Here is a 13,262-nt window from a genome sequence, read left to right as displayed (position 1 = left end):
TGAGGCCACCTACACCACACCAGGGCCTTAGTTGCTATTGAGGCCAATTACACCACACCAGGGTCTGTGGCTCTTGCTCAGGCCACTCACATCACACCAGGCCCTGCGCTTCTGGCCGAGGCCATCTTCACCAAACCAGGCCCTGTGGTTCTTGCTCAGGCCACTTACACCACACCAGGGCCTTATTTGCTATTGAGGCCACTTACACCACACCAGGGCCTGTGGCACTTGCTCAGGCCACTTACACCACACCAGGGCCTGTGGCACTTGCTCAGGCCACTTACACCACACCAGGGCCTGTGGCTGCTGGCTGAGGCCACTTACACCACACCAGGGCCTGTGGCTCTTGCTCAGGCCACTTACACCACACCAGGGCCTGTGGCACTGGCTGAGGCCACTTAGACCACACCAGGGCCTGTGGCTGCTGGCTGAGGCCACTCACACCACACCAGGGCCTGTGGCTGCTGGCTGAGGCCACCTACACCACACCAGGGCCTGTGGCTGCTGGCTGAGGCGACTTACACCACACCAGGGCCCTTTTGCTGCTGGCTGAGGCCACTTACACCACACCAGTGCCTGTGGCTTCTGGCTGAGGCGACTTACACCACACCAGGGCCTGTGGCTGCTGGCTGAGGCCACTTACACCACACCAAGGCCTGTGGCTCTTGCTCAGGCCACTCACATCACACCAGGCCCTGCGCTTCTGGCCGAGGCCATCTTCACCAAACCAGGCCCTGTGCTGCTTGCTGTGGTCATGTACAACACACCAGGCCCTGTGCTGGTTCCTGAGGCCATCTTCAACAATCCAGGGCCTGTGCTGTTGGATAAATGCCAAACTGAGCCTTTGGGTTAGGGTATTATGCAAACATGCAGGTATGGTTATAGGATTGTCTTCGTAACTTCAGGTACTTGCCACCTAATCACTTGAATCCATAAATTGAGACATTGTGCTGGGGCCAGCAGCTTACGGCCATACCACCCTGAGCACGCCCGACCTCGTCTGATCTCGGAAGCTAAGCAGGGCTGGGCTTGGTTAGTACTTGGATGGGAGACTGCCTGGGAATACCTGGTGCTGTAAGCCTTTAATTTTCATGTCATTGAACCGCTTTTGATCCAGAGAAGGGGTGTATTAAAAGACCAAAAGCAGCTGCCCATTAATGAGGGCACATTAACGACACTGCTTTTGGCTGTTTTCCAATGTCTTGTGCTGCTAGCTGATGCCACCTACACCACACCACGGCCTTATTTGCTGGCTGAGGCCACATACACCAAACCAGGGCCTTAGTTGCTATTGAGGCCAATTACACCACACCAGGGCCTGTGGCTCTTGCTCAGGCCACTTACACCACACCAGGGCCTGTGGCTCTTGCTCAGGCCACTTACACCACACCAGGGCCTGTGGCTCTTTCTCAGGCCACTCATATCACACCAGGCCCTGTGCTTCTGGCTGAGGCAACTTAGACCAAACCAGGGCCGGTGGCTGCTGGCTGAGGCCACTTACACCACACCAGGGCCTGTGGCTGCTGGCTGAGGCCATCTACACCACACCAGGGCCTGTGGCTGCTGGCTGAGGCGACTTACACCACACCAGGGCCCTTTTGCTGCTGGCTGAGGCCACTTACACCACACCAGTGCCTGTGGCTTCTGGCTGAGGCGACTTACACCACACCAGGGCCTGTGGCTGCTGGCTGAGGCCACTTACACCACACCAGGGCCTGTGGCTGCTGGCTTAGGCCACCTACACCACACCAGGGCGTTAGTTGCTATTGAGGCCAATTACACCACACCATGGTCTGTGGCTCTTGCTCAGGCCACTTACACCACACCAGGGCCTGTGGCACTGGCTGAGGCCACTTACACCACACCAGGGCCTGTGGCTGCTGGCTGAGGCCACTTACACCACACAAGGGCTTGTGGCTGCTGGCTGAGGCCACCTACACCACACCAGGGCCTGTGGCTGCTGGCTGAGGCCACTTACACCACACCAGGGCCTGTGGCTCTTGCTCAGGCCACTCATATCACACCAGGCCCTGTGCTTCTGGCTGAGGCCATCTTCACCAAACCAGGCCCTGTGCTGCTTGCTGTGGCCATGTACAACACACCAGGCCCTGTGCTGTTTCCTGAGGCCATCTTCAACAATCCAGGGCCTGTGCTGTTGGATAAATGCCAAACTGAGCCTTTGGGTTAGGGTATTATGCAAACATGCAGGTATGGTTATAGGATTGTCTTCGTAACTTCAGGTACTTGCCACCTAATCACTTGAATCCATAAATTGAGACATTGTGCTGGGCCCAGCAGCTTACGGCCATACCACCCTGAGCACGCCCGACCTCGTCTGATCTCGGAAGCTAAGCAGGGCTGGGCTTGGTTAGTACTTGGATGGGAGACTGCCTGGGAATACCTGGTGCTGTAAGCCTTTGATTTTCATGTCATTGAACTGCTTTTGATCCAGAGAAGGGGTGTATTAAAAGACCAAAAGCAGCTGCCCATTAATGAGGGCACATTAACGACACTGCTTTTGGCTGTTTTCCAATGTCTTGTGCTGCTAGCTGATGCCACCTACACCACACCAGGGCCTGAGTGACCGGCTGGGGCCACTTACACCACATCAGGGCCTGTGGCTCTGGCTGAGGCCACTTACACCACACCAGGGCCTGTGGCTGCTGGCTGAGGCCAGTTACACCACACCAGAGCCTGTGGCTGCTGCTGAAGCCACTTACACCACACCAGGGCCTTAGTTGCTATTGAGGCCACTTACACCACACCAGGGCCTGTGGCTGCTGGCTGAGGCCACCTACACCACACCAGGGCCTTAGTTGCTATTGAGGCCAATTACACCACACCAGGGTCTGTGGCTCTTGCTCAGGCCACTTACACCACACCAGGGCCTGTGGCACTGGCTGAGGCCACTTACACCACACCAGGGCCTGTGGCTGCTGGCTTAGGCCACCTACACCACACCAGGGCCTTAGTTGCTATTGAGGCCAATTACACCACACAAGGGCCTGTGGCTGCTGGCTGAGGCCACCTACACCACACCAGGGCCTGTGGCTGCTGGCTGAGGCCACTTACACCACACCAGGGCCCTTTTGCTGCTGGCTGAGGCCACTTACACCACACCAGTGCCTGTGGCTTCTGGCTGAGGCGACGTACACCACACCAGGGCCTGTGGCTGCTGGCTGAGGCCACTTACACCACACCAGGGCCTGTGGCTGCTGGCTGAGGCCACCTACACCACACCAGGGCATTAGTTGCTATTGAGGCCAATTACACCACACCAGGGTCTGTGGCTCTTGCTCAGGCCACTTACACCACACCAGGGCCTGTGGCTCTTGCTCAGGCCACTTACACCACACCAGGGCCTGTGGCTGCTGGCTGAGGCCACTTACACCACACCAGGGCCTGTGGCTGCTGGCTGAGGCCACCTACACCACACCAGGGCCTGTGGCTGCTGGCTGAGGCCACCTACACCACACCAGGGCCTGTGGCTGCTGGCTGAGGCCACTTACACCACACCAGTGCCTGTGGCTTCTGGCTGAGGCGACTTACACCACACCAGGGCCTGTGGCTGCTGGCTGAGGCCACTTACACCACACCAAGGCCTGTGGCTCTTGCTCAGGCCACTCACATCACACCAGGCCCTGCGCTTCTGGCCGAGGCCATCTTCACCAAACCAGGCCCTGTGCTCCTTGCTGTGGCCATGTACAACACACCAGGCCCTGTGCTGGTTCCTGAGGCCATCTTCAACAATCCAGGGCCTGTGCTGTTGGATAAATGCCAAACTGAGCCTTTGGGTTAGGGTATTATGCAAACATGCAGGTATGGTTATAGCATTGTCTTCGTAACTTCAGGTACTTGCCACCTAATCACTTGAATCCATAAATTGAGACATTGTGCTGGAGCCAGCAGCTTACGGCCATACCACCCTGAGCACGCCCGACCTCGTCTGATCTCGGAAGCTAAGCATGGCTGGGCTTGGTTAGTACTTGGATGGGAGACTGCCTGGGAATACCTGGTGCTGTAACCCTTTGATTTTCATGTCATTGAACCGCTTTTGATCCAGAGAAGGGGTGTATTAAAAGACCAAAAGCAGCTACCCATTAATGAGGGCACATTAACGACACTGCTTTTGGCTCTTTTCCAATGTCTTGTGCTGCTAGCTGATGCAACCTACACCACACAAGGGCCTGAGTGACCGGCTGGGGCCACTTACACCACATCAGGGCCTGTGGCTCTGGCTGAGGCCACTTTCACCACACCAGGGCCTGTGGCTCTTGCTCAGGCCACTTACACCACACCAGGGCCTGTGGCTGCTGGCTGAGGCCACCTACACCACACCAGGGCATTAGTTGCTATTGAGGCCAATTACACCACACCAGGGTCTGTGGCTCTTGCTCAGGCCACTTACACCACACCAGGGCCTGTGGCTCTTGCTCAGGCCACTTACACCACACCAGGGCCTGTGGCTGCTGGCTGAGGCCACCTACACCACACCAGGGCATTAGTTGCTATTGAGGCCAATTACACCACACCAGGGTCTGTGGCTCTTGCTCAGGCCACTTACACCACACCAGGGCCTGTGGCTCTTGCTCAGGCCACTTACACAACACCAGGGCCTGTGGCACTGGCTGAGGCCACTTACACCACACCAGGGCCTGTGGCTGCTGGCTGAGGCCACTTACACCACACCAGGGCCTGTGGCTGCTGGCTGAGGCTACTTACACCACACCAGGGCCTGTGGCTGGTGGCTGAGGCCACCTACACCACACCAGGGCCTGTGGCTGCTGGCTGAGGCGACTTATACCACACCAGGGCCCTTTTGCTGCTGGCTGAGGCCACTTACACCACACCAGTGCCTGTGGCTTCTGTCTGAGGCGACTTACACCACACCAGGGCCTGTGGCTGCTGGCTGAGGCCAATTATACCACACCAGGGTCTGTGGCTCTTGCTCAGGCCACTTACACCATACCAGGGCCTGTGGCACTGGCTGAGGCCACTTACACCACACCAGGGCCTGTGGCTGCTGGCTGAGGCCACTTACACCACACCAGGGCCTGTGGCTGCTGGCTGAGGCCACTTACACCACACCAGGGCCTGTGGCTGCTGGCTGAGGCCACCTACACCACACCAGGGCCTGTGGCTGCTGGCTGAGGCGACTTACACCACACCAGGGCCCTTTTGCTGCTGGCTGAGGCCACTTACACCACACCAGTGCCTGTGGCTTCTGGCTGAGGCGACTTACACCACACCAGGGCCTGTGGCTGCTGGCTGATGCCACCTACACCACACCAGGGCCTGAGTGACCGGCTGGGGCCACTTACACCACATCAGGGCCTGTGGCTGCTGGCTGAGGCCAGTTACACCACACCAGAGCCTGTGGCTGCTGGCTGAAGCCACTTACACCACACCAGGGCCTTAGTTGCTATTGAGGCCACTTACACCACACCAGGGCCTGTGGCTGCTGGCTGAGGCCACCTACACCACACCAGGGCCTGTGGCTGCTGGCTGAGGCCACTTACACCACACCAGGGCCTGTGGCTGCTGGCTGAAGCCACTTACACCACACCAGGGCCTTAGTTGCTATTGAGGCCACTTACACCACACCAGGGCCTGTGGCTGCTGGCTGAGGCCACCTACACCACACCAGGGCCCTTTTGCTGCTGGCTGAGGCCACTTACACCACACCAGTGCCTGTGGCTTCTGGCTGAGGCCACTTACACCACACCAGGGCCTGTGGCTGCTGGCTGAGGCCACTTACACCACACCAGGGCCTGTGGCTCTTGCTCAGGCCACTCACATCACACCAGGCCCTGCGCTTCTGGCCGAGGCCATCTTCACCAAACCAGGCCCTGTGGTTCTTGCTCAGGCCACTTACACCACACCAGGGCCTTATTTGCTATTGAGGCCACTTACACCACACCAGGGCCTGTGGCTCTGGCTTAGGCCACTTACACCACACCAGGGCCTGTGGCACTGGCTGAGGCCACTTAGACCACACCAGGGCCTGTGGCTGCTGGCTGAGGCCACTCACACCACACCAGGGCCTGTGGCTGCTAGCTGAGGCCACTTACACCAAACCAGGGCCTGTGGCTGCCTGCTGAGGCCATCTTCACCAAACCAGGCCCTGTGCTGCTTGCTGTGGCCATGTAAAACACACCAGGTCCTGTGCTGGTTCTTGAGGCCATCTTCAACAATCCAGGGCCTGTGCTGTTGGATAAATGCCAAACTGAGCCTTTTGGTTAGGGTATTATGCAAACATGCAGGTATGGTTATAGGATTGTCTTCGTAACTTCAGGTACTTGCCACCTAATCACTTGAATCCATAAATTGAGACATTGTGCTGGGCCAGCAGCTTACGGCCATACCACCCTGAGCACGCCCGACCTCGTCTGATCTCGGAAGCTAAGCAGGGCTGGGCTTGGTTAGTACTTGGATGGGAGACTGCCTGGGAATACCTGGTGCTGTAAGCCTTTCATTTTCATGTCATTGAACCGCTTTTGATCCAGAGAAGGGGTGTATTAAAAGACCAGAAGCAGCTCCCCATTAATGAGGGCACATTAACGACATTGCTTTTGGCTGTTTTCCAATGTCTTGTGCTGCTAGCTGATGCCACCTACACCACACCAGGGCCTGAGTGACCGGCTGGGGCCACTTACACCACATCAGGGCCTGTTGCTCTGGCTGAGGCCACTTACACCACACCAGGGCCTGTGGCTGCTGGCTGAGGCCACCTACACCACACCAGGGCCTTAGTTGCTATTGAGGCCAATTACACCACACCAGGGTATGTGGCTCTTGCTCAGGCCACTTACACCACACCAGGGCCTTAGTTGCTATTGAGGCCAATTACACCACACCAGGGCCTGTGGCTCTTGCTCAGGCCACTCACATCACACCAGGCCCTGCGCTTCTGGCCGAGGCCATCTTCACCAAACCAGGCCCTGTGCTGCTAGCTGTGGCCATGTACAACACACCAGGCCCTGTGCTGGTTCCTGAGGCCATCTTCAACAATCCAGGGCCTGTGCTGTTGGATAAATGCTAAACTGAGCCTTTGGGTTAGGGTATTATGCAAACATGAAGGTAGGGTTATAGGATTGTCTTCGTAACTTCAGGTACTTGCCACCTAATCACCTGAATCCATAAATTGAGACATTGTGCTGGGCCCAGCAGCTTACGGCCATACCACCCTGAGCACGCCCGACCTCGTCTGATCTCGGAAGCTGAGCAGGGCTGGGCTTGGTTAGTACTTGGATGGGAGACTGCCTGGGAATACCTGGTGCTGTAAGCCTTTCTTTTTAATGTCATTGAACCGCTTTTGATCCAGAGAAGGGGTGTATTAAAAGACCAAAAGCAGCTGCCCATTAATGAGGGCACATTAACGACATTGCTTTTGGCTGTTTTCCAATGTCTTGTGCTGCTAGCTGATGCCACCTACACCACACCAGGGCCTGAGTGACCGGCTGGGGCCACTTACACCACATCAGGGCCTGTGGCTCTGGCTGAGGCCACTTACACCACACCAGGGCCTGTGGCTGCTGGCTGAGGCCACTTACACCACACCAGGGCATTAGTTGCTATTGAGGCCAATTACACCACACCAGGGTATGTGGCTCTTGCTCAGGCCACTTACACCACACCAGGGCCTGTGGCTGCTGGCTGAGGCCACCTACACCACACCAGGGCCTGTGGCTGCTGGCTGAGGCGACTTATACCACACCAGGGCCCTTTTGCTGCTGGCTGAGGCCACTTACACCACACCAGTGCCTGTGGCTTCTGTCTGAGGCGACTTACACCACACCAGGGCCTGTGGCTGCTGGCTGAGGCCAATTATACCACACCAGGGTCTGTGGCTCTTGCTCAGGCCACTTACACCACACCAGGGCCTGTGGCACTGACTGAGGCCACTTACACCACACCAGGGCCTGTGGCTGCTGGCTGAGGCCACTTACACCACAACAGGGCCTGTGGCTGCTGGCTGAGGCCACTTACACCACACCAGGGCCTGTGGCTGCTGGCTGAGGCCACCTACACCACACCAGGGCCTGTGGCTGCTGGCTGAGGCGACTTACACCACACCAGGGCCCTTTTGCTGCTGGCTGAGGCCACTTACACCACACCAGTGCCTGTGGCTTCTGGCTGAGGCGACTTACACCACACCAGGGCCTGTGGCTGCTGGCTGATGCCACCTACACCACACCAGGGCCTGAGTGACCGGCTGGGGCCACTTACACCACATCAGGGCCTGTGGCTGCTGGCTGAGGCCACTTACACCACACCAGGGCCTGTGGCTGCTGGCTGAGGCCACCTACACCACACCAGGGCCTTAGTTGCTATTGAGGCCAATTACACCACACCAGGGTCTGTGGCTCTTGCTCAGGCCACTTACACCACACCAGGGCCTGTGGCACTGGCTGAGGCCACTTACACCACACCAGGGCCTGTGGCTGCTGGCTGAGGCCACTTACACCACACCAGGGCCTTAGTTGCTATTGAGGCCAATTACACCACACAAGGGCCTGTGGCTGCTGGCTGAGGCCACCTACACCACACCAGGGCCTGTGGCTGCTGGCTGAGGCCACTTACAACACACCAGGGCCTGTGGCTCTTGCTCAGGCCACTCATATCACACCAGGCCCTGTGCTTCTGGCCGAGGCCATCTTCACCAAACCAGGCCCTGTGCTGCTTGCTGTGGCCATGTACAACACACCAGGCCCTGTGCTGGTTCCTGACGCCATCTTCAACAATCCAGGGCCTGTGCTGTTGGATAAATGCCAAACTGAGCCTTTGGGTTAGGGTATTATGCAAACATGCAGGTATGGTTATAGGATTGTCTTCGTAACTTCAGGTACTTGCCACCTAATCACTTGAATCCATAAATTGAGACATTGTGCTGGGGCCAGCAGCTTACGGCCATACCACCCTGAGCACGCCCGACCTCGTCTGATCTCGGAAGCTAAGCAGGGCTGGGCTTGGTTAGTACTTGGATGGGAGACTGCCTGGGAATACCTGGTGCTGTAAGCCTTTCATTTTCATGTCATTGAACCGCTTTTGATCCAGAGAAGGGGTGTATTAAAAGACCAAAAGCAGCTGCCCATTAATGAGGGCACATTAACGACATTGCTTTTGGCTGTTTTCCAATGTCTTGTGCTGCTAGCTGATGCCACCTACACCACACCACGGCCTTATTTGCTGGCTGAGGCCACATACACCAAACCAGGGCCTTAGTTGCTATTGAGGCCAATTACACCACACCAGGGCCTGTGGCTCTTGCTCAGGCCACTTACACCACACCAGGGCCTGTGGCTCTTGCTCAGGCCACTTACACCACACCAGGGCCTGTGGCTCTTGCTCAGGCCACTTACACCACACCAGGGACTGTGGCTCTTTCTCAGGCCACTCATACCACACCAGGCCCTGTGCTTCTGGCTGAGGCAACTTAGACCACACCAGGGCCTGTGGCTGCTGGCTGAGGCCACTTACACCACACCAGGGCCTGTGGCTGCTGGCTGAGGCCATCTACACCACACCAGGGCCTGTGGCTGCTGGCTGAGGCGACTTACACCACACCAGGGCCCTTTTGCTGATGGCTGAGGCCACTTACACCACACCAGTGCCTGTGGCTTCTGGCTGAGGCGACTTACACCACACCAGGGCCTGTGGCTGCTGGCTGAGGCCACTTACACCACACCAGGGCCTGTGGCTGCTGGCTTAGGCCACCTACACCACACCAGGGCCTTAGTTGCTATTGAGGCCAATTACACCACACCATGGTCTGTGGCTCTTGCTCAGGCCACTTACACCACACCAGGGCCTGTGGCACTGGCTGAGGCCACTTACACCACACCAGGGCCTGTGGCTGCTGGCTGAGGCCACTTACACCACACAAGGGCTTGTGGCTGCTGGCTGAGGCCACCTACACCACACCAGGGCCTGTGGCTCTTGCTCAGGCCACTTACACCACACCAGGGCCTGTGGCTCTTGCTCAGGCCACTTACACCACACCAGGGCCTGTGGCTCTTGCTCAGGCCACTCATATCACACCAGGCCCTGTGCTTCTGGCTGAGGCCACTTAGACCACACCAGGGCCTGTGGCTGCTGGCTGAGGCCACTTACACCACACCAGGGCCTGTGGCTGCTGGCTGAGGCCATCTACACCACACCAGGGCCTGTGGCTGCTGGCTGAGGCGACTTACACCACACCAGGGCCCTTTTGCTGCTGGCTGAGGCCACTTACACCACACCAGTGCCTGTGGCTTCTGGCTGAGGCGACTTACACCACACCAGGGCCCTTTTGCTGCTGGCTGAGGCCACTTACACCACACCAGTGCCTGTGGCTGCTGGCTGAGGCCACTTACACCACACCAGGGCCTGTGGCTTCTGGCCGAGGCCATCTTCACCAAACCAGGCCCTGTGGCTCTTGCTCAGGCCACTTACACCACACCAGGGCCTGTGGCTCTGGCTTAGGCCACTTACACCACACCAGGGCCTGTGGCTGCTGGCTGAGGCCACCTACACCACACCAGGGCCTTAGTTGCTATTGAGGCCAATTACACCACACCAGGGTCTGTGGCTCTTGCTCAGGCCACTTACACCACACCAGGGCCTGTGGCACTGGCTGAGGCCACTTACACCACACCAGGGCCTGTGGCTGCTGGCTTAGGCCACCTACACCACACCAGGGCCTTAGTTGCTATTGAGGCCAATTACACCACACAAGGGCCTGTGGCTGCTGGCTGAGGCCACCTACACCACACCAGGGCCTGTGGCTGCTGGCTGAGGCCACTTACACCACACCAGGGCCCTTTTGCTGCTGGCTGAGGCCACTTACACCACACCAGTGCCTGTGGCTTCTGGCTGAGGCGACTTACACCACACCAGGGCCTGTGGCTGCTGGCTGAGGCCACTTACACCACACCAGGGCCTGTGGCTGCTGGCTGAGGCCACCTACACCACACCAGGGAATTAGTTGCTATTGAGGCCAATTACACCACACCAGGGTCTGTGGCTCTTGCTCAGGCCACTTACACCACACCAGGGCCTGTGGCTCTTGCTCAGGCCACTTACACCACACCAGGGCCTGTGGCTGCTGGCTGAGGCCACTTACACCACACCAGGGCCTGTGGCTGCTGGCTGAGGCCACCTACACCACACCAGGGCCTGTGGCTGCTGGCTGAGGCCACCTACACCACACCAGGGCCTGTGGCTGCTGGCTGAGGCCACTTACACCACACCAGTGCCTGTGGCTTCTGGCTGAGGCGACTTACACCACACCAGGGCCTGTGGCTGCTGGCTGAGGCCACTTACACCACACCAAGGCCTGTGGCTCTTGCTCAGGCCACTCACATCACACCAGGCCCTGCGCTTCTGGCCGAGGCCATCTTCACCAAACCAGGCCCTGTGCTCCTTGCTGTGGCCATGTACAACACACCAGGCCCTGTGCTGGTTCCTGAGGCCATCTTCAACAATCCAGGGCCTGTGCTGTTGGATAAATGCCAAACTGAGCCTTTGGGTTAGGGTATTATGCAAACATGCAGGTATGATTATAGCATTGTCTTCGTAACTTCAGGTACTTGCCACCTAATCACTTGAATCCATAAATTGAGACATTGTGCTGGAGCCAGCAGCTTACGGCCATACCACCCTGAGCACGCCTGACCTCATCTGATCTCGGAAGCTAAGCAGGGCTGGGCTTGGTTAGTACTTGGATGGGAGACTGCCTGGGAATACCTGGTCCTGTAAGCCTTTGATTTTTCATGTCATTGAACCGCTTTTGATCCAGAGAAGGGGTGTATTAAAAGACCAAAAGCAGCTGCCCATTAATGAGGGCACATTAACGACACTGCTTTTGGCTCTTTTCCAATGTCTTGTGCTGCTAGCTGATGCAACCTACACCACACAAGGGCCTGAGTGACCGGCTGGGGCCACTTACACCACATCAGGGCCTGTGGCTCTGGCTGAGGCCACTTTCACCACACCAGGGCCTGTGGCTGCTGGCTGAGGCCACCTACACCACACCAGGGCATTAGTTGCTATTGAGGCCAATTACACCACACCAGGGTCTGTGGCTCTTGCTCAGGCCACTTACACCACACCAGGGCCTGTGGCTCTTGCTCAGGCCACTTACACCACACCAGGGCCTGTGGCTGCTGGCTGAGGCCACCTACACCACACCAGGGCATTAGTTGCTATTGAGGCCAATTACACCACACCAGGGTCTGTGGCTCTTGCTCAGGCCACTTACACCACACCAGGGCCTGTGGCTCTTGCTCAGGCCACTTACACCACACCAGGGCCTGTGGCACTGGCTGAGGCCACTTACACCACACCAGGGCCTGTGGCTGCTGGCTGAGGCCACTTACACCACACCAGGGCCTGTGGCTGCTGGCTGAGGCCACTTACACCACACCAGGGCCTGTGGCTGGTGGCTGAGGCCACCTACACCACACCAGGGCCTGTGGCTGCTGGCTGAGGCGACTTATACCACACCAGGGCCCTTTTGCTGCTGGCTGAGGCCACTTACACCACACCAGTGCCTGTGGCTTCTGTCTGAGGCGACTTACACCACACCAGGGCCTGTGGCTGCTGGCTGAGGCCAATTACACCACACCAGGGTCTGTGGCTCTTGCTCAGGCCACTTACACCAAACCAGGGCCTGTGGCACTGGCTGAGGCCACTTACACCACACCAGGGCCTGTGGCTGCTGGCTGAGGCCACTTACACCACACCAGGGCCTGTGGCTGCTGGCTGAGGCCACTTACACCACACCAGGGCCTGTGGCTGCTGCTGAGGCCACCTACACCACACCAGGGCCTGTGGCTGCTGGCTGAGGCCACTTACACCACACCAGGGCCCTTTTGCTGCTGGCTGAGGCCACTTACACCACACCAGTGCCTGTGGCTTCTGGCTGAGGCGACTTACACCACACCAGGGCCTGTGGCTGCTGGCTGAGGCCACTTACACCACACCAAGGCCTGTGGCTCTTGCTCAGGCCACTCACATCACACCAGGCCCTGCGCTTCTGGCCGAGGCCATCTTCACCAAACCAGGCCCTGTGCTGCTTGCTGTGGCCATGTACAACACACCAGGCCCTGTGCTGGTTCGTGAGGCCATCTTCAACAATCCAGGGCCTGTGCTGTTGGATAAATGCCAAACTGAGCCTTTGGGTTAGGGTATTATGCAAACATGCAGGTATGGTTATAGGATTGTCTTCGTAACTTCAGGTACTTGCCACCTAATCACTTGAATCCATAAATTGAGACATT

General features: G+C 57.9%; 4 non-coding genes and 3 pseudogenes across 4 annotated transcripts; all 7 read left to right on the top strand.

Moving 5' to 3' along the window:
- Window positions 1-962: 962 nt before the first annotated feature.
- Window positions 963-1,081, top strand: LOC146581323 (5S ribosomal RNA). Its single transcript, XR_014891870.1, has one exon. It is a non-coding gene; the product is annotated as a 5S ribosomal RNA (ribosomal RNA).
- A 1,216-nt stretch (window positions 1,082-2,297) lies between these two features.
- On the top strand, window positions 2,298-2,416 carry LOC146581322 (5S ribosomal RNA). Its single transcript, XR_014891869.1, has one exon. It is a non-coding gene; the product is annotated as a 5S ribosomal RNA (ribosomal RNA).
- A 1,492-nt stretch (window positions 2,417-3,908) lies between these two features.
- LOC146581321 (5S ribosomal RNA) lies at window positions 3,909-4,027 on the top strand (annotated as a pseudogene).
- Window positions 4,028-6,351: 2,324 nt separating this feature from the next.
- LOC146581320 (5S ribosomal RNA) lies at window positions 6,352-6,470 on the top strand. Its single transcript, XR_014891868.1, has one exon. It is a non-coding gene; the product is annotated as a 5S ribosomal RNA (ribosomal RNA).
- Window positions 6,471-7,169: 699 nt separating this feature from the next.
- LOC146581319 (5S ribosomal RNA) lies at window positions 7,170-7,288 on the top strand (annotated as a pseudogene).
- Window positions 7,289-8,902: 1,614 nt separating this feature from the next.
- LOC146581318 (5S ribosomal RNA) lies at window positions 8,903-9,021 on the top strand. The gene has a single exon (XR_014891866.1). It is a non-coding gene; the product is annotated as a 5S ribosomal RNA (ribosomal RNA).
- A 2,602-nt stretch (window positions 9,022-11,623) lies between these two features.
- Window positions 11,624-11,742, top strand: LOC146581317 (5S ribosomal RNA; annotated as a pseudogene).
- Window positions 11,743-13,262: the final 1,520 nt, after the last annotated feature.

Source organism: Mchenga conophoros, linkage group LG3, assembly GCF_057382185.1.
Source record: "Mchenga conophoros isolate Kocher_MC1m ecotype Shallow Benthic linkage group LG3, M_conophoros_male_GT1.1, whole genome shotgun sequence".
Lineage (NCBI taxonomy): Eukaryota > Metazoa > Chordata > Actinopteri > Cichliformes > Cichlidae > Mchenga > Mchenga conophoros.
The sequence above is the reverse complement of the archived record's forward strand: the minus strand, read 5'-3'. Positions and strand labels throughout refer to the sequence as shown.